The following is a 23,447-nucleotide window of genomic DNA, read 5'->3' on the forward strand; positions in this document are numbered from 1 at the left end:
ATGGGGGTGCATTGTGGAGAGGGATGGATGGATGGTGCTAGGCGGGGATGGGGGTGCATTGTGGAGAGGGATGGATGGATGGTGCTGGGTGAGGATGGGGATGCATTGTGGAGAGGGATGGATGGATGGTGCTGGGTGAGGATGGGGATGCATTGTGGAGAGGGATGGATGGTACTGGGCGGGGAGGGGGATGCATGGTGGAGAGGGATGGATGGATGGTGCTGGGCGAGGATGGGAATGCATTGTGGAGAGGATGGATGGATGGTGCTGGGCAGGGATGGAGTTGCACTGTGGAGAGGGATGCATGGTGCTGGGCTGGGATGGGGATGCATTGTGGCGAGGGATGGATGGATGGATGGTGCTGGGTGGGTATGGGGATGCATTGTGGAGAGGGATGGATGGATGATGCTGGGTGGGGATGAAGATGATGGAGTTGCATTGTGGAAAATTGATGAGACTGTCTCTGGGTGGGGATGAGAGTTACATAGTGAATAGGGGCTCTCCACCCCGAGCCATTCTCATCAATTTTCCACAATGCAACTCCATCATGCCACTGATGCCAGCTTGTCAGGCTCGGCCCTCAGGTGTCCCATCCAAGGAGAAGGGTATTAAATAAATTCTAAAAATACAGTCAGCATATTGGGCATAGCGGCACACACTAAACATTTGTGACTTACCCTTCAGGCTGCTCTCTGGTATTTATCTGCATGCACCTGATAGGGCTGGGTACATGCAGATAGATGCTGACGAGCTGACCACACCCCCTGCCCATGTCCCAGCCAATCACATTGTAAAGCAACCTAGCAGAAGCCAGCAGGCTCCGCCTCAGCAGGGAAGAAAGAGTAACGAGTGCTGGCCTGCTGGGGGGGGGGGGGGGGGTTGGAATCTCGGGCTTTATGTAAAGCTTCTCTCCACTCCTCTACCAGCGTGGGGGGTGCTAGTTAAAGGAGGCTACATAGCAGCTGGGCGCCGTGCAGGTGATTGATTGATTTTATGTGCTGTTGTATGGTGTGTGGGCCCTGGTGGACGCTCGGGCCCCTTACTTGAGTCTTGCCTGTACCCTACTGATGGCGGCCCTGAGCACATATGACAGATGTGAAAGGGTCTGGAGAAGCCGCGGTGAACGTTATGCTGCCTGTAACATCGTTTAGCATGACCAGTTTAGCGGTGGGTCAGTGATAGTCTGGGGAGTAGGGTTGCCACCTGTCCAGGATTCACTCGGACAGTTCGGGTTTAGAATCATGTGTCCAGGTTTCAGACTACCTGAAACCCGGACACATTATTTAGACTGGACTATTGCTTCCATGCAGGGTTGCTGGCTGCAGTTGTCTAAACTTAGAGTGTCTGTTACACTCTTTCACACTGCCCAAAGCCAGCACTAAGAAATCCCCCCCCCCCCCAAACACACAGACAGGAGAGGAGAGAGGGCTCGATCTGCACCTCTTCCCCCCACCCCTCTGTGTCTGCCCACACTCTAATCCCCGGCACCGTGCCTCAGAAAAGGAAAGTTGGGGCTGGAAATTTGAAGTCCAGCAGCCTCAGATACATCTGGCTGAGAGGTGCTGACTGCCAAGGGGTGAGTGAGTTCACCATCCCTGTCTGTGACTGAAGTCTCTCTCCTGCCTCTGAGTGAGGTAAGGTAAATCAGGGTTCTCAGAGTACCCCTTACATCAGAGTTCCCCTTTACAACAGAAGCCACAGTGTTCCCCCAAACATCAGTCTTCTCCGTACATCAGAGTTCTCAGTGTTCCCCCTTAAATCAGGATTCCCAGAGCATTCCTTATGTCAGAGCCCCTCCTTAAATCAGAGTCTGCCGAATCCCCCCTTACAGTAAAAGGGAACTCTGCAAGTTCAGATGTAAAAGGGGAACTCTGTGAACTCTGATGTAAAGGGGGACTCTTGTTATTAACTTCGTATGATTAAAAATGTTATTTAAAAGCAAAATATATGTATAGTTTATAGTATAAAAAACATTGCTGTGCACCGCTAAAGTGTTCGGGTTTGCCTTGAAGAAAAGGTGGCAACCCTACTGGGGAGGCATATCCATGGAGGGACACACAGACCTCTACACGCTAGACAATGGCACCCTGACTGCCATTAGGTATCAGGATGAACTCTTTGGACCCATTGTCAAACCCTACGCTTGTGTAGTGGGTCCTGGGTTCCTCCTGGTGCACGACAATGCCAAGCCTCATGTGGCCAGAGTATGCAGCCAGTTTCTGGAGGATGAAGGAATTGATACCATTGAATGGCACCCACGCTCACCTGACCTAAATCAAATAGAACACCTCTGGGCCATTAAGTTTTGTTTCGTCCATCCGACGCTAACGGGCTACCAGTCCACATCAGTATAGATATCCAGCATGATATTGTTCCCTATTGAGATCTGATGTGTTTTCAAAGTGTTCCTTTATTTATTTTTTGCGGTGTATTAGGTTTGATTCACCCACAGCATTTGATACCAGTGTCCATAGGGCTGAAAAAAAATGATGATCAGTGTTATTGAGACTCCAATTTTGATCAAAGTAGCAAAGAGCATGGAAAATGTAAGGGTGGGCAACACACCTACAGAAACTGTTATGCCACGTACACACGACCGTTTTTTTCCGTCAGAATAAACGTTGTCAGTTTTCCCAATGAAGTTACGCTGAAACGGATTTGCCTACACACGATCACACAAAAATCCGATCGTTTAGAATGCAGTGACGTAAAACACGTACAACGGGACTAGAAAAAGGAAGTTCAATAGCCAGTAGCCAATAGCTGCCCTTGCGTCGCTTTTGGGCCGTCAGAACAGCATACAGACAAATGGTTTTCCCAATAGAAATTGATTCAGTCTGAAAGATTTAAAACATGTTCTATTTCTAGGTCCATCAGAATTAAAAAAAAAAAGGTCTTCTGAAGCCCACACACGATTGGAATATCTGATGAAATGATGCCATCAGACTTTTTCTGCCAGAAAGTCCGACCGTGTGTACACGGATTAAGTCTTCAGTAAATGAGAACAGGTGGAAAATAAATTAATGCAAGATCCAATTCAAAAACTGGGGCAAGCAAAGTCTCAGTACTCTCCACGACATATAAATTGATAGTTGGATTCAATTTACAACTTCCTGCCAAACTGGTGGACCACCAAACACAGTGTCAGTTTGCACACTTAAGCATTTAGCTGTTGGCAACTTGCCAATGGCCAACACTAACCTCTTGTAATTTAAAGGAAAGAGACACTTTTTAAAGTGTATAAAAATGTAAAATCATATATTAATTTCCACATTGTATTTCAAGCCTACTCCCAAACAATCCTTGAATTATTTATCATTTATTCAATATGCCCTGTGAGTGGGCACTGATGCGCCACATATTCAGAGGTGGTGAGAGGAGGAGTTTCAGGAGACAGGGTCACAACAGGAATTACTGACTGCAGGCAGTAAGGTACTATCGGATATGTATCATCTAGAAATGTAAAGTAAACAGAGAAGAAGCTGCAAAGCATGTTAGGAATTTTTGTAAATGGACAGCCAGGAGATGCAAAACTGTCCTGCCGCTGGCCAGGGTCTATAAAACTCAAGTTAATTTACAAGAATTGTGACAGATTGGAACAAGATATTGCTCAAGTGTGCACCTAATTTATTGCTATTAATTGTGGAATATTAAGACAAAGGCCAGGAGCAGGTGTCTGAGAAAACTGAAAATCTTAAAGTGGTTGTAAACCCTTACAAACCACTTTGACCTACAGGTAAGCCTAGATTAAGGCTTACCCGTAGGTCCAAGAAATATCTCCTAAACCTACACGGTTTAGGAGATATTTGCCGAAAGACAGGCACCGCTGTCTACGGCGATATGCCACGAGTAGCGGCTCCCGTGCGCATGCGCGGGAGTGACGTCATCGTGGCTTCATCGAATGACAACGGCGGAGCAGCGAGACCCACCGAGAAGATGGATGCTCCGGACTACAGGGGACAACGGTAACTTCGCTGGCTCCTGTGTCAGGTAAGTGACACATAATGGACTACTATGCGATGCATAGTAGTCTATTATGCTTTACCTTTGCAGGGAATCAAAGAGGAAGTAAACCCATCAGGGTCCCCCCCCCCAATAAAGAGGACCTGTCACCACCCCTCATAGTACCTGTCAATCACAGTCCATCAGAATACCTGTCACAGTCCATCAGAAGACCCGAGTACCTGTCACAGTCCATCAGAAGACCCGAGTACCTGTCACAGCCCATCAGAGTACCCGAGTATCTGTCACAGCCCATCAGAGTACCCAAGTACCTGTCTCGGCACATCAGAGTACCAGAGTACCTGTCACGGCACATCAGAGTACCCGAGTATCTGTCACAGCCCATCAGAGTACCCGAGTACCTGTCTCGGCACATCAGAGTACCCGAGTACCTGTCACGGCACATCAGAGTACCCGAGTACCTGTCACGGCACATCAGAGTACCCGAGTACCTGTCACAGCACATCAGAGTACCCGAGTACCTGTCACGGCACATCAGAGTACCCGAGTACCTGTCACGGCACATCAGAGTACCCGAGTACCTGTCACGGTCCAACAGAGTACCCGAGTACCTGTCATGGTCCAACAGAGTGCCCGAGTACCTGTCATGGTCCAACAGAGTGCCCGAGTACCTGTCACGGTCCATCAGAGTACCCAAGTACCTGTCACAATCCATCAGAGTACTCGAGTATCTGTCACGGTCCATCATGGTACCCGAGTATCTGTCATGGTCCATCATAGTACCCGAGTACCTGTCACAGCCCATCAAAGTACCCGAGTACCTGTCACAGCCCATCAAAGTACCCGAGTAGCTGTCACAGCCCATCAAAGTACCCGAGTACCTGTCACAGCCCATCAAAGTACCCGAGTACCTGTCACGGTTCATCCGAGTACCCAGGTACCTGTCACAGCCCATCAGAGTACCCGAGTACCTGTCACAGCCCATCTGAGTACCCGAGTACCTGTCCCAGTCCATCTGAGTACCCGAGTACCTGTCACAGTTCATCTGAGTACCCTAGTACCTGTCACAGTCCATATAAGTACCTGAGTACCTGTCACCGCCCTTCAGAGTACGTGTCACCCTGTCACCAGGCCATCAGAGTACCCAAATACCTGTCACCAGGCCATCAGAGTACCAGAGTACCTATCTCCAGCCCATCAGAGTACCTATTTGCAGCCCATGTCTCATAGAATATATGTTGGGGTGTTTACCCACAAAATGACCCCATTTTGGAAAGCAATTTCACTGTCCTGGTGGTCCAGGACCTTCGAAAGTGTGATAGGTAGGAATGAAATGAGATGTGTCATTTATGCTCCTAGAATGCCTGAACGTACTACTTCAATGTTCGGCCTCTCTATGTGACCAGGCTGTGTAATAGTCCTACACATGTGGTATCGCCATATTCGGGAGGAGTAGCAGAATGTGTTTTGGGGTGTAATTTTTGATATATACATGCTATGTGTTAGAAATATCTTATAAATTGACAAATTTGTGTAAAAAAAAAAAATTGTTTTAATTTTTTTCCACGTATTCCAAAAACTTCTGGAAAAAAATTAACCGTTCAAAAGACTCATTATGCCTCACAGATTATACGTTGGGGTGTTTGCTTTCCAAAATGGGGTCATTTTATGGGAAATTCCATTGTCCTGGTACTCCAGGGCCTTCAAAAGTGTAATAGGTGGTTGAGAAATGAGATGCGTCATTTTTGCTCGTAGAATGTCTGAAGGTACTGCATCAATGTTGGTGCTCTGTATGTGGCCAGGCTGTGTAAAAGTCTCACACATGTGGTATCATCGTACTCGGGAAGAGTAGCAGAATGTATTTTGGGGTGTAATTTGTTGTATGCATATGCTGTGTGTGAGAAATAACCTGATAATATGACAATTTTGTAAAACAAAATAATAATAAAAAAAATCCTCATTTTGCAAAGAATTGTGGGAAAAAATGACAACTTAAAAAAACTCACCATGCTACTTACTTAATACCTTGGAATGTCTACTTTGTAAAAAGGGGTCATTTGGGGGGTATTTGTACTTTCCTGACTTGTTAGTGTCTCAAGAAATGAGATACACCTGATGTACTGAAGGTCTGATCAGATGTGATCAATTTTCAGCGATTGGCACCATAGTTTGTAGACTCTATAACTTTCACAAAGACCAAATAATATACACGAATGTTTGTTATTTTTACCAAAGATATGTAGCAGTATAAATTTTGCCCAAAATGTATGAAGAAAAATTACTAATTAGCAAAAATTTATGACAGAAACAAAGAAAAGGGCATTTTTTTCACAAGATTTACGTTTTATTTTATTTATAGCACAAAAAATAAAAAACTCACTAGTGATTAAATACCACTAAAAGAAAGCTCTATTTGTATGAAAAAAAGGACGCAAGTTTCATATGGGTACAGTGTTGCATGACTGAGTAATTGTCATTCAAACTGTGAGAGCACTGAAAGCTGAAAATTGGTCTGGTCAGGAAGGGGGTGTAAGTGCACTGTATTGAGGTGGTTAAAGTAAGTTTATCACAGTATAAAGAGAGAATGCAATACGTTCAAACACATGAGAGGTTAATAAGGAAAACCAAATGAATGGAACAAGAGATAATGGAAATAAAAAGACATAAATATCTTGGAGATGTTCAAGATTATGAGGATCAGTCTGTACTCTATTTGAATGGGATGCGTGCTAGCATCCTTCCACTTTTGTTACCAAACTTGTAGAATGTATAAGCTAAGCATTGTAGTTTTTATTATGTTATTTTCCAATAACACTTTTGTACGCAATTCTGTGAGTTTAGATCAGTGATGGCGAACCTTGGCACCCCAGATGTTTTGGAACTACATTTCCCATGATGCTCATGCACTCTGCAGTGTAGGTGAACATCATGGGAAATGTAGTTCCAAAACATCTGGGGTGCCAAGGTTCGCCATCACTGGTTTAGATTCATCCTCAGGGTATTTGTGTCTAGTTTGCCACAAACCTCCCATAGTACGAGCAAAATCCCAGGAAGGATCTCAATTCAGTTACAGTCCTTGACCTAGGCCATGCGGTGACAGACTCCAACTTTTGGGTCCATGGGTACCTCTCCAGCAGAGACCACATGACCCAAGTATGTAACAGAAGTTCTGCAGAACTGGTACTTTTCCAATGGCAGTTTCAATCTTTCTTCACGGAGCCGTGCAAAGACCTTTTCCAACCGGGCTTTATGCTCTTCCAAAGTCTTCTCGAACACAATGATGTTGTCTAGGTACACAAGTACTTTTATTAGATTCATGTCTCCTACTTTTCATTCCATCAACCGCTGGAAAGTTGCTGGGGCCCCTGAAAATTCTTGAGGCATCCGACTGAACTCATAGAACCCCAAGGGTCAAATTAATGCAGTCTTTTCTTTGTCTTCTGGGTGCATGAGGATTTGGTAGTACCCACTCTTTAAGTCGAGTACACTGAACCATTTAGCCCCAAGAAGACACTGGAGGGTATCTTCAATGCAAGGGATCTTGTACTGATCAGGAACAGTACAGCAATTGAAAGTCTGGAAAATTAATGCACATATGCAGCGACCCATTCTTCTTCTGTACCACCACAATAGGAGAGGTGTAGAATGACCCCAGACCTCCTAAACTCGACCAACTGCTCCCGAAGGTCTTCCAAGTCGCTGGAGGGTACTCTCCAGGCTCTCTCTCGAAAGGGCTTGTCCTCTTACAACCGAATTTTATGCCGAGCGATCTTGGCACATCCCATGTCAAAGTCATCCTTCGAGAAAATCTTCTTCCATCTAGCCAGTTGCAACATAATTCATTGCTGCCTTGCGATAAAGCTTCAGTACAATGCTGGATTTCCTTTTGCATCTATTGACAATCTTCTTTCCCAGCAGCCTCTTCAGGGAGCACAGGGGTGGCTGCACTCACTCGTCCCACCATAATATGTGCTCCTAAAGTAATTGGATGATCTGTAACATTCTGAAGACTGATTAGCACCTTCTTACCAGTTCGGGACAGGTCCTTAGTAGGAATTAACTGTTCATCAGTCTCGAACACAACGAAGGGGCTGGGTTGATCCCAGGTCAACTTCAGGAAAGCAACTTCTCCAGGCTGCAACTCTCTCTCCCTGGTTTCCAATTTCCACAGACATCATACTCCCTCGGCAGGAGTGCTCTGTTCCTTGGCTACATGCTGGCACGCTTAAAGTAACTTAGGGTGAATCTTATTGGGAATGGTACCATCTTCTTCCAGCACAGATGACAACAGTCTCCTCACCAAGTCAGTGTTTGTACCAATCAATATGGAATTCCATCCAGCCCCGGGTGGCCTAGGGCATACAACAGCTAGTGTATCAAACGCTTCTGCTTTCCCAACAGCTGCCCCTCCAAATGCTATATGGTTGGTAATGTGTTCATTATATGGGCATTTGGCAATTCCAATCCCCCCAGATCTCAAGCTCTTCAAGCTTGCGTTGAGGAATGTGTCTCAGTTATTTGTCATAATAGTCTCTGTATAGAAGCGTGACCTGTGCCCCAGTATCCAACAGGGCCCTAGTGTAGATGCCCTTTACCTGTATGGATACAGTTGGGGATGGCCCTTGTCACGTACCTGAGGGGAGACTGAAATGACGAGGTCGGCCTCTCTTGTATCTCCAGCACAGGTCCCACTAAGAGTGAAACAGAAGGAGCCAAGGGACAGGAGGCACATTAGTGCCTGCAGATGGAAGCCCCGGATCCTGAAACAGGAAGTCGCAGCTGGACGCAGGACTGTGGTTGCAGAGCAGGAAGTCGCAGCTGGTCGAAGACTGTGGTGGCAAACACTCGGGCAGTAATGCTGAGCCAAGCAGGGCACCGGAGCAAGGTTACAGGAATAGCCGGGTTTGTCAACAGGCGGGCAGCAGGGTACCGGAACATTAGGCAGAGACTGGTCAGATGGGAAGCCAGGTTCCTCAACAGGCGGGCAACAGGGTACAGTAACATCATGTAGAGATTGGTCAGATGGGAAGCCGGGATCAGGAACCAAAGATCAGGTATAGCAAAGTTCAGAGCAGGGTCAACGGGAGCCAAGGTCAGCAACGGGTAATCAGACAGACAGTGCGGGTTTCGGAGTAACGGGAACTAAGCTGAAAGACCAGTCAGCACTGATCTGCTGCTGGAGCTCCCTTTAAATAGGCTAACTGACGCCAACTAGCGCTAAAGCGCGCTCCCGTGCACGCATGCACATAGGCGTGCACAGGTATCTGTGGTCCACTGTGCGCTCGCACATGCACACCAGCGTGCGCTTGGCGATCTCTGCTGGTTCTTTTCGTCCCATGCGCGTGCACATGCACACCAGCGCACGCCAGTCGCACAGTTCCCTTACAGCCCTACTAATCTTTCTGACAAGCTCTCCAAGTTGTTTCCAGTAAGGGTGGGTCTGTGATCTCTCTTTGCCTTACTCTGAGAAGACTTAACAGTGGCCCTGTGTAGCAGTAAGACATTGACCTCCTGTGGCCATGTCTCGGACCCCGGTGACAGGTCACTTGACTGCGAGGATGACAAAAGTGTTGATCCCAGGTCTTTTTTCTGGCGTCTCTTCATAACCTTCCTCCTTTTATCCATCTTGGAGCTCTGTTTTTTCTCGGGGGCTCCCAGCTTTTCCGTCACTGAGACCCCTTAAAGTTTCCCGCCTTCTGATTTGAGAATAACTTCTGCAACACTTTCAAAACACAAGACCTCAATGAAATCTATAGCCACACAATCTGGTTTTCCCCTCTTCAGGCCCCGGATAACATCAGCTTCTGAACTCCTGAGGCTTTCGCTAACTTGTTACCTCTTCACTGCCTCAGGTACATTCCACTCTTCTATTGCCTGCATAGCTAGGTCGATCCAACTTTCAAATTCTTCTTCCCCCCTTGGTATAGGAGCACAGCCCGAGAAGAATTGCATTTTCCGATACCCCTGATGAGCAGAGATGTTGTGACTTTTTATCAGGCTCTCGACCATATCGGCTCATATCAGTGTAGAAGGAAGTTGGGGGCATCCCTGCAGTCAAACCATCTGTAGCTGGTCTGTCTGTAGCTGGGCCATCTGCAGCCTCCTAGGCTGGGCTCCCCAATCCCAGCTGGGAAAGGTCTTCCTCCGGATCACTTTGTGGCAGCAATGGGATCACTTGAGTCTCTAGGCCAGAAGTAGGCAACCCGGGGCCCACCCATTATGTCTCTGGGAGTAATTGTAATGGACAGTCTTGCAATGCCTCATGAGAAATGTAGTTCCACAACAGTTGGGAGGCCCCAGTTTGCCTGCACCTGCTCTAGGCCTTCCGCCAAACTCACAGCACTCTTCTGAGACTCAGCTGGAACACTCTCTCACCATTCCAAGAGAACGTAAGTGTAATTGTCATCATACACGGGTTTTAAGTCTAGAAGATAAGACCCTTGTTTTGGAACAGCCTTCCTCATCAACTGTTGCACCTCATTGTCAGTCCACCCCATGCAGGGCATTTTCAGGACTGTGGTTTGCTCCAATCTGCTCCCATGTTCTCAACCACAGTCAGTGGCGGCAACCGAGTCCATCTTCTCTTCTACCCTGGACATGTCACCTGACTTGCTCGAGCATCCCAGATGGGGCATTCCCGGACGAGCCCCCAAATGTAATGTTACCCTCACGAGAGCTGCTGATAGAATCTATACCACACTGGTTGTCCTGATTCTGCAAATCCTCCGTCACCTCTGACACCCTGGGTTCAGTCATTTTTACCAACTGTCACCAATAATAAGAACCTTACACAATATGAGTGAGACAGTTCAAGTTTGTTTACTGTGGTAAAAGGGGCACATAAAAGTGTAAAACATAACATTGTAAAACCCAAAGGTAATGTTATCTGAATAACACTATTATACACAGTTTGCAATTGGTAACCTTTTCCTAGTAAAGAGAAATGCAAAGTATACAAAATGATCCAAATTGTGCCAGACCCTGTTTCTGTGACAGTAACCTATGTGAACAGGTCAGCAGAAGGGTAGGGAATTGACACCTAATTTACTGTCAAGGTTCACCCCCCTCTGTTTCCTCAACTCACAGGTAATTTACATCAGTACAATCAGACAAACATTATGAAAATTATTGTCCTTAAATTGGCTGGCTCCTTTAAATAGAGTTCCAGAGAAAGTGAGAGTAGACCCTTTGTACTAAAAAAACTCTTTAGTCACTTAAGCGAATAAAGAGAGGATAAAAGGGTTGAAGTGTTACTCCTTGGAATCTGGCAAATCTTCAGCCAGCTTTCAAGTATTAAGAATAGGATAATCTTTGATAAGGTATAGCAAATTTGGCTGAACCGTGGTGTATCTTTATTTTACTTCACACTTTTACTATATAGCTGCAATATTATTGTATCCAATGAGATTGCTGGTGGTAAAGATGTTAACAAGATATAGATGTCTGCAAACAGTGTTTGTTAGAGTATGTGAACTAACTTCCAGTGGCACCACAAGTACCAGAAAGCTGGGGTGAATAAGGGATGTCTAAATGGGCAAATTCCCGCTCACCACACTGGTTACAGAAGCTGCTGACAGTGATCCAGGTAATGAAGACTCTTTCAGGAACTCCCTCTGAATCCTGGCTCTGGGAATGGCATTTTACCCCATCACACCATGCCGTGGCCTACCCAGATCTGAAATGCAGGTGTCGCTGGAGGATCTGGAACAGTCTTCGGTCCACTGTAGGTGAGAAGCGATGCTGTCCACAGAGATCCCTCTGTATGCAGCTGTGAGACTCCCCGCTGTGCAGGCCTCAACACGGCAGCATCTCACACTGACACAGAGCTCCTGCCCACAAATCCTGTTGCAATCTGGTAGTGGTAGTTCAGACCAGTCCTGCTGGAATGGAAGCCCCATTATTCTGAACTACACATCCCACAATGCTTTTCTCTGCTCTGAGTTTTGTCTCAAAGGAAATGACACATGGAGTCCAAGTCAGCACTAGAGGGAGACATCTCCAAATGAATAACACTGTACACTGTCCCTGAATTGCAGGCATAATAGCCAGCTCCTGGTTAATCATGTTAAAAATCTTCTATTACACTCATGCCAAAGGTTTCATACTGTGTATGCCAAACTCTGACTCTGCCATTTATATGTTAGAGCAGAGCATGAGAGTCTTCAGAGCAGGCAAACTTTCAGCATTGTTCAGTTTACCAGTTCTGCTATTACCATTCAGAGATAAATGTAGTAAACACTCTGCACTCTGTCCTGAGTGCCAAAAATTTAGTGATGCAAAAGCAAACACAGAGCATCCATTAATGCATAGCTATGATAGGCCCTACGGGGCTTAAACACATTAGAGGATGATCTGAGTTTGCTGTTTGATTTTGTATCAATCAATTTTGAAACTCAAGACTGAATGCAGGGTGTTTCAGGTTTTTTCTTAATGGTAAAGGCCTCTTTTGCAACAGTGTTTCCATAAAAATCCAATTTAATTCCATAAATGTGAGAAGGTATGCATTTTGTTCATATACTTGCCAATACCATGCTCAGTGTAGCCTTATTTTCCAGTTTTAAACAAAAAGAGAAAAACATAGTTTAGTCTGATCCCATCCAATATTTCAGGGTAAAGCTGACCATACACTGAGGACCGTTTCATAAGGAACCAGCAAAAATTTTAGTCATTTTCCTGTCCAGAATCCTTCGATCGAAAAATCAAAATAGCTGGGTAGAAATTTGTTGGCAGAACAGTGGCTGCATCTAATCTGATGCAACCACTGTTCAGGTACTTTGACAGCCACAGTTGCTGGCTATCAGAATACAATAGCCAGCAAAAGAGATTCTTCCATGCTTGTTAGTGTGGATAGGGAAATCAAGTGATTTCTCTCATTCAGCCAACGAGGCTGGACAACAGAATTATTAGTGTATGGCCAGCTTTAGACCATTGTAAAGAGAGCTTATTTGACTAACTGTGATCTTTTGTAAGCTTAAAAAAATCTAGCCATTCTCATTTGACCTCTCGCATCAAGTTACCGTAATAATGTGAACAGAAATACCCCATGCAGAATGTTTATTGGTCTTCACACAATCTTTTCTAAACTCTATAGACTGTACTGGGTGAAAATATTAGGAGGAGATCAGTGATCTATGAGATGCTACAACCACCATATCAGATACCTACAAAAATCTTCATACATTTAAATCTTCCATGGGTGGTCAACATTTTCATCATGCCTCCTCCAAATTATAATACTTGTTCAAGCACCTAAACCTCTTGACTGTTTCTGAATGCTTTATGTACAGTATATCCTTGTAGGTATACCTAATACAGAGCCACAGTGTTATGAGACTGGGAAAAATAAAGTGTTTATGTGATAGTGGGCAATGGAAATGCTGGTAAGGAAATTGTACTTGGCGAACTGGAATAGGGCAAACAAGTGTTCATTTGTGCTTGTTTCAGCAGAATGTGAGACTGCACACCGACTCTGTTGAGCCAGACACTGAAAAGATGCATGCAGGTGCCCATTTCCATCAGTAGTTGAATATACTGAGGACTCTGGCTCAGTAGAGGGGATGAGGAGGCTAAAAGTTAGGTTTTACTGTACTTTTCTGGATACACCCTTGCTTGGCAGGCTTCTGTTTTGTTACCATTATTTGCTTAAACAATAAAGTCCAGAAACAGACATTTGGTGCAGTTTGGTATTTGAGACCTGTATATATGAAGCTTTGCATTTTATGCTAATTCTTTCAATGCATAATTACAGTGATATTAAGCAACAAGTAACCAGTAATCTCCAACTAGTGGAGTACATAATAGATAAGTAAGTAACCTCCAGCTGGAGAAGCGATACAAAGGGTGTTATCCATCAACAGTAAACAGGATAAATGTTTTCCTTTTTGTATATTTTTAATGCCATGTGCAGTACGATGACACGTAAATAAGTTCAGACAATATTAAAAATATAGATTCAGTACCACAAATAAGGGGGCAAATAAACATGCACAGTTCAATGCACAGGGACATACATAAAAACACATCACTGCATACAGTCAGCTATGCACAAACATTGTGATATTAGCAAAAGCTAATGGCATCTGAAAGCTGGGGAAATATGCCGTGAAAGCACTTATCAACACACGGACAGCTCTCCAGATATTAAAAGCATTACTTATCATTATAACAGCCACTTCCCTGTGGAAATTGAGAGTGATTTTGCCACTTGAAGGATGGTAATATCCTTGGGCTTTGATCTAGCAATCTTCCCACCCCTGTACTAAAAAACATGAAGATGATGGCATTCTTCTATCGGCTCAAAAAGTCCCAGAACGCAGCAGGAGGGAGGTGTGGGCCATTTATTTTTTACTAGTCTTGTTAATGACACCTATTATTTTTCTAAACAAAAAATGTTTAATATTCAAATGCAGGAAAACTGAGTGGAACAAATGCACACTACAAGTCCCCAATAAATGACCAAACAAGAATACCTATTAAAGATATGTGTCCTTATTTACATAAACTCGTCTATATACAGTATGTATTTGTGTTTTTTAACTTGAGCTCAAAAAAAAAAAAATGTATATATATATATACACACATAACATAAAATTATAAACGCAACACTTTTGTGTTTGCATATATTTATCATGAGCTGAACTCAAAGATGTATGCCTTTTTCTATGTATGCAAAAACCCTATTTCTCTGAAATATTGCTCACAAATCTGTCTAAATATGTGTTAGTGAGCACTTCTTTGTCGAGATAATCCATCCACCTCATGTGTGGCATATTAGGATGCTGATTAGACAGCATGATTATTGCACAGGTGTGCCTTAGGCTAGCCACAATAAAAGGCCACTCTAAAATGTGCAGTTTTATCACACAGCACAATGTCACAGATGTCACAAGTTTTGAGGGAGCGTGCAATTGGCATGCTGACAGCAGGAATGTCCACCAAAGCTGTTGCCCTTGAATTGAATTGTTCATTTCTCTACCATAAGCTGTCTCCAAAGGCGTTTCAGAGAATTTGGCAGTACATCCAACCGACCTCACAACTGCAGACCACGTGTAACCACACCAGTCAAGGATCTCCACATCCAACATCTTTACCTCCAAGATCGCCTGAGACCAGACAAACCAAAGAATTTCTGCGCAAACTGTCAGCAACCGTCTCAGAAAAGCACATCTGCATGCTCATTGTCCTCATTGGGGTCTCGACCTGACTGCAGTTCGTCGTCATAACCAACTTGAGTGGGCAAATGCTCACATTCAATGGCGTATGGCACTTTGGAGAGTTGTTCTCTTCACGGATGAATCCCAGTTTTCATTGTACAGGGCAGATGGCAGACAGCGTGTATGGCGTTGTGTGGGTGAGCGGTTTGCTGTTGTCAACGTTGTGGATTGAGTGGCCCATGGTGGCGGTGGGGATATGGTATGGGCAGGCATATGTTTTGGACAGTGAACACAGGGGCATTTTATTGATGGCATTTTGAATGCACAGAGATACCGTGACTAGATCCTGAGGCCCATTGTTGTCCCATTCCTCCACAACCATCTCCTCAAGTTGCAGCATGATAATGCACGGCCGCGTGTTGCAAGGGTCTGCATCCAATTCCTAGAAGCTGAAAAAATACCAATTCTTGCATGATCAGCATACTTACCGGACATGTCATCCACTGAGCATGTTTGGGATGCTCTGGATCGATGTATACGACAGCATGTTCCAGTTCCTGCCAATATCCAGCAACTTCGCACAGCCATTGAAGAGGAATGGACCAACATTCCACAGGCCACAATCAACAAAATGATCAATGCTATGCGAAGGAGATGTGCTGCACTTTCTGAGGCAAATGGTGGTCACACCAGATACTGACTGGTTTTCGGACCCACCTCCCCCCCAATACAGTAAAACTGCGCATTTTAGAGTGGCCTTTTATTGTGGCCAGCCTAAGGCACACCTGTGCAATAATCATGCTGTCTAATCAGCATCTTGATATGCCACACTTGTGAGGTGGTGGATTATCTCGGCAAAGGAGAAGTGCTCACCAACACCGATTTAGACAGATTTGTGAAGAATATTTGAGAGAAATAGGCCTTTTGTGTACATAGAAAAAGTTGTAGATCTTTGAGTTCAGCTCATAATAAATGGGGGCAAACACAAAAGTGTTGCGTTTATAATTTTGCTCAGTGTATATAGGCAAACAGGTGCAACTGGTGGGTTATAATTGTAAACTTTTCTGAGGATGTACAGGTGGTTTCTATTAGGCATACAGGGATTAAGGCATTTTTACTTCTCTGCCTGGAACCAGCAAAGCCACACCGGAAAAGTAATAATGATTCTCAAACAAATACACCAAAAGTAGAGATTTGTGCCGAGCAAACCGTTTTTATGGAAGCAGAATATCACAACATTCTAGATCAAGAAGTACCGAACTAATCTCAAATGCCTCAAAACACAAGTTTATCATCAGGGATCCTATTTGCTCACCAACTACTAAACTGAACATCAGGCAAACAGCTGAATACACAGATGAAATAAATATATGGGAGCTGCCAAAGGGTTTGTATTTTAGCTCATCCAGTTCTGAATTATACATAGCTCTACCACACCTCACAACCCTGTCCGGAAAGGCAGGAGATCAAATATTTGCTGTAGTTATATACACAGACCTTGTCCCTCCTCCAGTTTGTAACTGGCATTTGACGGTAATACAGTACACTTTTCAGCTCTCTTCTCCTATTAGAATTCTCTTGTTAGCATATAAGTACTACAGCATAATTGCCTGGCTCCTTATGCTTGTGTTTTGCAGAACGCTGCACTCCTTTGCCCATGACTAAGCCCCGGTAGGTGAAGTAAAATGCCCCAGAGGTTGTGGCTTGTGGAGGAGAGCTGTCTGAGGCCATCCCACATTAATAAACATACTCTGGAAGGGCCAGGATTGCAGAATTCCTCAAAACACAGGAATCTGTCAATAAGTGGATAAGTGAGCCCATATATAATACTAGAGGGATTGATTTTTCCCTTGCTTAGAGCAGCACTCAAAGCTTTATCTGTGGCTCCTTATGCTGCTTTTTCCTTCATGCAGTTTAAACTCTGTTGTACAGGAGACTTCAAGAGGCTGATACTAGATCACATTCAAAACCATTGCACAGAGCAGGTAAGTATAACATAAATAGCAGAAGACCAAATGTTGCTCTTGTATTAACCATACATTGCAATTGTTGTGAATTTATGAAGAAATAATACATTTTGCTCCCAAAAAAACACTTCCCCTCCCATCAGAATTAGGTGACATATTTATATGACCCATTGAAAAGCTGGGATGCAAGAAACAAGAACTCGTGTTGAAACAGACTTGCAGGAACAATAAGGTCCCATTTCGAAAACAAAGAAGATGGGTTCCAATCTGTGGGGTGTAAATAAAAAACTACAAAACCTTTAATTCAAGGAGAACTTGGGTAAATACAGTGCCTTGCTAAAGTATTTGCACCCTTGAACTTTTCAACCTTTTGCCACATTTCAGGCTTCAAACATAAAGATATAAAATTTTAATTTTTGGTGAAGAATCACCAACAAGTGGGACACAATTGTGAAGTGGAACGAAATCTATTGGATTTTTGAAACTTTTTTAACTAATAAAAAAATGAAAAGTGGGGCGTGCAAAATTATTCAGCCCCCTTGCGTTAATACTTTGTAAATCCACCTTTTTCTGCGATTACAGCTGCAAGTTGCTTGGGGTATGTCTCTATCAGTTTTGCACATCGAGAGACTGAAATTCTCGCCCATTCTTCCTTGCAAAACAGCTCGAGTTCAGTGAGGCTGGATGGAGAGCATTTGTGAACAGCAGTTTTCAGCTCTTTCCACAGATTCTCGATTGGATTCAGGTCTGGACTTTGACTTGGCCATTCTAACACCTGGATACGTTTATTTGTAAACCATTCCTTTGTAGATTTTGCTGTATGTTTGGGATCATTGTCTTGTTGGAAGATAAATCTCCGTCCCAGTTTCAGGTCTTTTGCAGACTCCAACAGGTTTTCATCCAGAATGGTCCTGTATTTGGCTGCATCCATCTTCCCCTCAATTTTAACCATCTTCCCTGACAGTGGGGATGGTGTGTTGAGGGTGATGAGCTGTGTTGCTTTTACGCCAAACATATCGTTTTGCATTGTGGGCAAAAAGTTCGATTTTGGTTTCATCTGACCAGAGCACCTTCTTCCACATATTTGGTGTGTCTCCCAGGTGGCATGTGGCAAACTTTAGACGAGACTTTTTATGGATATCTTTGAGAAATGGCTTTATTCTTGCCACTCTTCCATAAAGGCCAGATTTGTGCAGTGTACGACTGATTGTTGTCCTATGGACAGACTCTCCCACCTCAGCTGTAGTTCTCTGCAGTTCATCTAGAGTGATCATGGGCCTCTTGGCTGCATCTCTGATCAGTCTTCTCCTTGTCTGAGCTGAAAGTTTAGAGGGGCAGCAAGGTCTTGGTAGATTTGCAGTGGTCTGATACTCCTTCCATTTCAAAATGATTGCTTGCACAATGCTCCTCTGATGTTTAAAGCTTGGGAAATCTTTTTGTATCCAAATCCGGCTTTAAACTTCTCCACAACAGTATTACGGACCTGCCTGGTGTGTTCCTTGGTCTTCATGATGCTCTCTGCACTTTCAACAGAACCCTGAGACTATCACAGAGCAGGTGCATTTATACAGAGACTTGATTACACACAGGTGGATTCTATTTATCACCATCAGTAATTTAGGACAACATTGGATCATTCAGAGATCCTCGTTGAACTTCTGGAGTGAGTTTGCTGCACTGAAAGTAAAGGGGCCGAATAATTTTGCACGCACCACTTTTCAGTTTTTTATTTGCTAAAAAAGTTTAAATTATCCAATAGATTTCGTTCCACTTCACAATTGTGTCCCACTTGTTGGGGATTCTTCACAAAAAATTAAATTTTATATCTATACATTAAAAAGCACTGTAGCATCAAATATAATATACAAAAATAGAGAAAGCGATATACACATTGTTACTCAACTACTCGAGTAACAATGTGTATATCGCTTTCTCTATTTTTGTATATTATATTTGATGCTACAGTGCTTTTTAATGTATATTAATAAATTATTATGAATTTTTTGTACATTTTGTTCCAGTTTCATTATATTTAGCACCGTTGAAAAATCCCCCCTTTTTTCCCCCCCTTTTTCTCTCCCCTTCCCTTTTATGCAAGTCTATATACAGTAGGGGATGAGGTGCCTATTCCTTTTGGGTGTCACTGGGTTGTTTGGACCAAATCGTTTCTATTAAATTTTATATCTTTATATTTGAAGCCTGAAATGTGGCAAAAGGTTGAAAAGTTCAAGGGGGCCGAATACTTTCGCAAGGCACTGTAGGCCCTAATGTATCAGAGGATGATATTACTTTCCTAGTCAAACCACGATGTAGGCTTGTTCCCCAGAACAATGGCTGAGAGACAGTGTTAATATTCCACTAACTGACATGCACAAACTGAAATCTCTGAATAATATGTGACTAAATTGTCTAACAGGAAGGAAAAGATTTGAAATATGCGCAGTCAGAAATATTTTAAATGTACCTATATGGTGATTATAAGTCATTCAAATTATATGTGATATTTGTAGGTCACAAAAGACATAATTATAATTTTAGTATCTGATGATATAAGAAATTTGTTATAAAGAAAATATATATGAAAGTATAATTTTATAAGTAGAAGTGTTTTAAGACTTACTAATTAGTATTATGAAAAACATATAATCGTGATTATAGCTGTATAAGAATTTAACCTATGTTTAGATAAACAAATATTAATTGGATATATCAGAATTATCCAGTTATCCATATAAATAATTTTATGTGATATTGATATAGATAACCTGTGTCCTTTCTAAATTGACTACATTTTTATAGATATACATTGATATACATATATCTAACCATTTTAAATAATAATTATGTTAAGCATATTTTCTATTATGTCGGTTACTAACATCCCTGAATACTGGATCTATATATATATATTCTTTTCATTAATATACAAATAATACACGTTATAAACATACAATATATTAACTTAAAGAGATAAACACCAAACACATGTGAGACACCTGGTGGTTGAAGGTCCTATTACCTTAATATCATTAGGCTCCTGGGAAAGGTTAATTATTACGTTTTGCCTGCCAATGAGGAGGGAACACATGCCTTTTGGGCAGAACTTAGTATAATTTTATGATCTTATTGTTTAAGAGGATATTTAAGAAGCAAGAAAGATGCCATAGGGAGGAAGCTCAGGGACCCACCCTGAGGAGGGACCCTGGAAGATGCACATACTCCCAGACAGACTGACACTCATGCACCATGCATGAATACATATTTTTACATTCATGAAGATCCCTGCTCCTTGGAACTCAGAGGTCACAAGACGTAATTCCTCTTTAAGAGAATCCATGTTGAAAGCCACGGCAGCCATCTTAAAAATTCTGGTAACCAACAATCCAGACTAGTAGCCATTTGGAATGGGTAAATATGGCATGTTGATTATATCTTGTATGTTCTCTCAAATATTGATGTATTGAATATCCGCCTTTTCAATTTTGTTCCTCTAAATTCAATTTTTCTTTAAATATTTATTTTGCATAGTTGCCACTTTTATTGACAAACAAACGTCTAATTTATTTCACATTGTTAACCACTTACTTACCTGCGTTCTGTTTAATTGTCAATTATCTTAAGTTTATTGATTCTACTGAGAAGTTATCATGGCGATATTACTTCCAAGATACTACGCTCATTTTGAGGGTTTTTCCATAAAATTTCAAGATGTTCATGGAATGCAATCTGTATTTTAATTTCATGTAAATATTTGTTTTTTGTCAACCAATATTTAACTATTTTGTATGATCACTTGTCTCTGTGAATAAGTTTCACACGTTTAGACTGTGTCATATAGATTCATTTTGTATCTTAAAAATATCTTTGTTAAAAATTACTTTAAATAAATATTGTGTGGGAAACTGTCCTTAAAAAGCACAACACAATGTAAATAGAAAAATTGGTGTATATTGTGCTGACATATCAAATAGCAGCCAGCACCACACTAAGACAACTGTAAATCAAGAGACATGTGAAAGGTAAAACTGTGCAGCGCTCAAAAAATGAAAGCTCATGTATATACAAATATACACCATGAAATGACCACAAAAATTTATATTAATGAAAAAGAGATGTGGAATTCGCACCCAAACTAAAGTCCATGTTCCATCATATAAAGTTTTTTTTTAAAACAAACATAACAGTCCTTAAGTAGATGGTGAAACTAAACTGTGTAACTACATGCGGGATGTCACAAGACATCGATGTTGAGGTGAAGACACAGACAGAAGAACCACCACCAGTTAGTGAGGAGGCTTACTGGAGTGAGAGGACTCAAATGGGCATATGCTCAGTGGGTCAACAAGGCTTATGGTGCAACCGCCAAAATATGGGACCTCCACGTTTGGGCTCCAGATCAAGTAGTAAGACAATCCAATTGGTCAAGAGATGTCACCGAGAAGCAGTCCTCAAAAGCAGCCAACTTGTCAGACCAAATCCTGTCAAGTGTTCAAAATAGCGTGAGCAAAAAAGGAAATACTCCACATAGTGTGAATCCATATAAACATAAAATTGATTAAAAGCAAAATTGTAAACACTCACATTTAGAAAGTGGATCAAGTAGTGAGACAGAGTTCCTGCATTCCGGACGCACATAGCAGGCAGGATCTCTGCATGGTCCCCTGTGTCTCCCATCCTCTCGGGAGGAGCACCTGGTGCAGTTGGAGCGGCACTCTTCCCTGGACCAACCATCCGAGCGATAGGCCATGGCTCTGGCCTATTTAGGTGGAGCGGCGGCCATCTTGCTCCACCCGGTGGCAGTACCGACATCGCCTACTGGGGTCTCTGGCTCTCCTGCAGCCGTCTCCCTCCGTGCAAGCCGTTCGGCTGTTCAGCCTAGTGCCCGTGGCCGGCGACCCCCAAGATACTGCTCCTGAACTGTCCAGAGTTCACAGCAAGAAAACAGGTGAGACACGGCCATCTTGCTACACCCAAGCACACATCAGCATCCTCCTTATCTCTCCTGAGCCTGACAGACACCCCGCCACACACCAGGAATACCCCGACTATACAGAGCAAGATTCTGATCAAGGATTACAGGGGTTCCTTTGACATTACTAGCACTGATGGCAGCAGAGGCCCTGCCCCCATAGCCACGTGCAGTGGCCATCTTGCTTCACCTGACAGCAGGGTAACTGTGGCTTTTCTAACCCCCCTGTGCCTGGATCGACTCATACAAATTCAATAGTACCTCCCAGCATATCTGCTTGCAATATATAGCCCTCATCAATGTACCCCCCTTCCACCACTGCCTCAGCAAGTGCAGATCTCAATAAAATTCATAGGAGTAGCAGCCATATTGCTACACCCCACCAACATTTCTCTGTTTTCCCTGAATCTTTTTTTTTTGTACCTGACCCTTGCACTAACAGGCTCCATAGATCCCTCATCAGACTATTTGTATCCACTCAGCAGGGTTGAAGTTTATCATTATCTTAACATAAGAGGAAGGTGATAAAATAAGTTAAGGCTATGTTCCCATCTTAAAGGAGGTGCTTACGTGGTGCGATGCAGATTGCCATCTCTATTTAGGAGCCCCATCAGATCAGCAAGGATATAACCTACACAATATGGAGAAATCTCCACGTACCGTGATAATTTCCATAATTCGTCCATGCAATTTACACCAGTGCGGAAAACTACTCATATTTACAATCACAAGTGGAAGATTTGGATAATCGAAACCACAGGAATAACCTAATTCGTGGCATCCCAGAATCAGTCTCTGGAATGATGCCTGTAGTGTCCAAATAGTTCCACAATCTCCTTCCGGAGTTACTCCATCCTCATTTACATATGACAGAATACATAGGGCTTTGCGTCCTAAACCACCTCCAGATAAACCCCCACGTGACATCATTCTATGCATGAAAGACTTCATCATAAAAGAAAGCATATTAAGAGCATCCAGAAATATGCACAACATTGAATTGGATGTCACAAAAATTCAAATATTTTTAAATCTCCCAAGCTACCCTAGAAAGGAGATGCAAATTGAAGGAAATAACTTTTGTATTACAATCTGCTCATATTAGATATCGGTGGGGATTTCCATTTCAATTAACAGTCCCACACAATGGCACCATCTACACGGTCTTAAATGTATCAGAAGGCAAGGATCTCCTGGTGAAGTTGGGTCTTTTTGGTCCGGTTGTGGATGCAAGACCCCCTACTACTCCCCATACTTCACCTATCTGGGCTACCCCAGCCACACGTAGAGATCAAAGAAGATGGTGACAATCCTTCAGAAATATGGATGCCTGAAGATTAGGATGCCTCAGTCCTTTAATTAACATGTCTTTTTCTCACTAAAAATATAACACAT

The 23,447-nt window shown here is 43.0% G+C and overlaps 1 protein-coding gene across 3 annotated transcripts in view; it reads right to left on the bottom strand.

Moving 5' to 3' along the window:
- Positions 1-23,447, bottom strand: part of TSPAN4 (tetraspanin 4) — a 1,526,404-nt gene that overhangs the window by 536,092 nt on the left and 966,865 nt on the right. The window lies entirely within an intron of this gene.

The sequence above is a fragment of the Lithobates pipiens genome, unplaced genomic scaffold (genome assembly GCF_037356315.1).
Source record: "Lithobates pipiens isolate NorthernLeopardFrog02 unplaced genomic scaffold, aLitPip1_a1.2 Scaffold_10, whole genome shotgun sequence".
Taxonomy (NCBI): domain Eukaryota; kingdom Metazoa; phylum Chordata; class Amphibia; order Anura; family Ranidae; genus Lithobates; species Lithobates pipiens.